The sequence below is a fragment of the Azolla caroliniana genome, unplaced genomic scaffold, assembly GCF_043228905.1.
Source record: "Azolla caroliniana isolate FFs.n. ecotype wild unplaced genomic scaffold, voAzoCaro1.0.p SCAF_17, whole genome shotgun sequence".
NCBI lineage: Eukaryota > Viridiplantae > Streptophyta > Polypodiopsida > Salviniales > Salviniaceae > Azolla > Azolla caroliniana.
The window spans coordinates 7,380,377-7,383,143 of NW_028230452.1; positions in this window are offsets into that span (position 1 = coordinate 7,380,377).

The following is a 2,767-nucleotide window of genomic DNA, read 5'->3' on the forward strand; positions in this document are numbered from 1 at the left end:
AGAAGAGTGAGAGTAGTGCAGCGAGAGTAAGAACAGAAAAAAACAGAAAACACACGAGAGCGAGTCAAGCTCTGCATGTAATGCAATAGAAGTTTTTGGACTATGCAGAGGTAAGTCCCCTTCCCCTTCCCCTTTCTGTCTTGAGCACTAATCGATCCAGCACATCATGATCCGATGTGCACACAGAAGAGCCGTAGTGACTTCTAAACATGATATCAGAGCAAAGTTGCTCATAAAGAAGATTGGAACAGTATATAGATTTGAGAAAGGTTGTTTCTCTGCTTGCTGATCTAAATCAGAGAGAGTTTTCTGTGAAGTTAACCCTAGTTGAAAGAGAAAATGGCTATAGAGAATGGAAGCCAAATAGTCATAGAGAAACTAGATAAAAACAATTTCCCGGTGTCGTGATGTGGTGTGCTCGAGAGTAGGAAAAACTGGCGAAAGTGGGGGGGTCAAAAATGTGTATGTGCAATGTGTGTACACAAAAGCGATTAGTTGTGCATATGCAAAATAAAAGGGAAAAGAAAGCGTGGAAAGGATGCATAGAAGCCTATGCAAAAAGTAAGACAGAAGAGAGATAAAATATAGATGAGAGATAGGCTAAGAATTTATAAAGATAGAATTATATATTGCATAAGAGAGAGTTAGTGGGCTAGTGGATAATCGCATTGACTACTAGTTAGAGGTGCATGGTTCAAATCTAGTCTTATAGTGTAGCGTGATTTAAGGAATTTTATTCCATTTTCATTGAAGATAAAATTGGCGACCCCCCTTCTTTTTCTCTTATAAAAGGAGGTCAAGGGGGGCTCATTCGGGGAGGACGTTTTGGGAGGAGGAGACTATCGTCATTTTTCCTTTGGAGCTCTTCATCTTGTTATTCACCACTTCTCTTCATCTCATACCCCTTTATCCCCCCATCGCCACGTGCTCATCTTCTTCGCGTCGGCACTCGAAGTGCTCTTGAGCCCAAGCTTCGTTGGTTCGACGTTGCTCCGCCCCGTTCGTCGTTGTGAGCCCGTGTGCTCGCCGTTTGGGTGGTCGTGGTTCGTTGGGATTGGCATTTTGGTGGTGCTCATGTGTTCATCTTCGTTGTGTTCGGATTTGCTCTTGTCTCTAAGGGCATTTAATATTTATGTTTTGATTGAGCTTGTGGTTAACTATAAGTTGCCATTTTAATCAAACCCTATTTCATAAAGGGTCCTCTTGTGTTGGAATCGAACACGTATTTATCTCTTTCGTCGATATCATTCGTGTTTCTTTCTCTCCTTCTTTCTTTGTTCGTGTCTTCCTTGTACGTTCAGCCGTCTTGTGACAAGGGAGCATTTCGGGCTTGCCCATGCACCTCTCCTCCTCATAAAGACGTACGAGCATTTGTGCATGTGTTTGTGTCTTCCTTGTACGTTTGGTCGTCTTGTGACGAGGGACCATTTCGGGCTTGCCCATGCATCTCTCCTCCTCATAAAGGCGTACGAGCATTTTGTGTGTGTGTTTGTGTCTTCCTTACATGTTCAGTTGTCTCGAGATGAGGGAGTGTTCGGGCTTGCCCATGCACCTCTCCTCCTCATAAAGGTGAACGAGCATTTTGTGTGTGTGTTTGTGTCTTCCTTGTACGTTCGGTCGTCTTGTGTTGAGGGAGCGTTTCGGGCGTGCCCATGCACCTCTCCTCCTCATAAAGGCGTACGAGCATTTGTGCGTGTGTTTTGTGTCTTCCTATTACATTCGACGTTTTCTGACGAGGGAGCGTTCAGGCGTGCCCATGAACCTCTCCTCCTCATAAAGATGTACAGGCATTCAGGTTCGTGTTATCGCCCCCTTGTGCGTTCATCTTGCGTGCTCATCTTGCTTGTACCCGTTTGGTCACTTGGCTCGTGCGGTGATCTCGAAAGGTCGACGAGTCGTGATCAACGAGAGCCACCGACCTCACAAAACAAAGGGCAACGAGACCTTGCTTGGGAAAGGGTCGGGAAGTCGTATTGTCGTAAAGCAAACCTCGGGTCTTCTCTATCCCTTGAGTACTCCCTAGTCCAAGACCCCCGTGGTCCCGCCCAAGTAACACACGTGCGCGAAACTTCGCGACACCGGCTTGGAAATTCAGAATGACAAACTTCCTTATGGGGAAAGGATACTAGGATTATATTGAAGGATACCTAGAAGAGGCTCTAGAGATTCCTGAAGAAAATGCATCTACTACACAGATAAAAGCATTTAAGGAATGGAACCAAGGGGCAAGAAAGGTATTGCATTGGTTGTCACTTAGCATCTCAGATTCGATGGTTGGACACATACAAGATGCTACGCTTCCAAAAGAAGCTTGGAACAGTTTAGTAAAACGGTTTGCAGTGAATACAAAGGCAAGAAAGCTTAAGTTGAAGACTGAGCTAAATACCTTGGAAAAAGGTAAGATGTCAGTAAATGAGTATGCTCTAAAAATAAAGAGCATATGTGATTCTATCAATGTGAAGATAGAATATGATGATAAGGTGGAAATATGCTTAAGAGGCTTAGGACCTCAATACAAGAGTTTCAAAACATCTATTCTCACAAGGGATAATATCCCAAGTTTTCCAGATCTGGTTTCAACGCTTGTAGTAGAAGAAAGAAATCAAATGGATGATGTAAACAAAGGAAACTCATAGAATGAGGGGCAAGCCCTCTACAATAGTGCTGGAAGAGGCCGAGGAAGAGGCCATGGAAGATTTGGTTCAGCTAGAACCAACAACAATTATCAAGGAAGAGGACAACAGGCTGTAAGTGGAAGAAACAACAT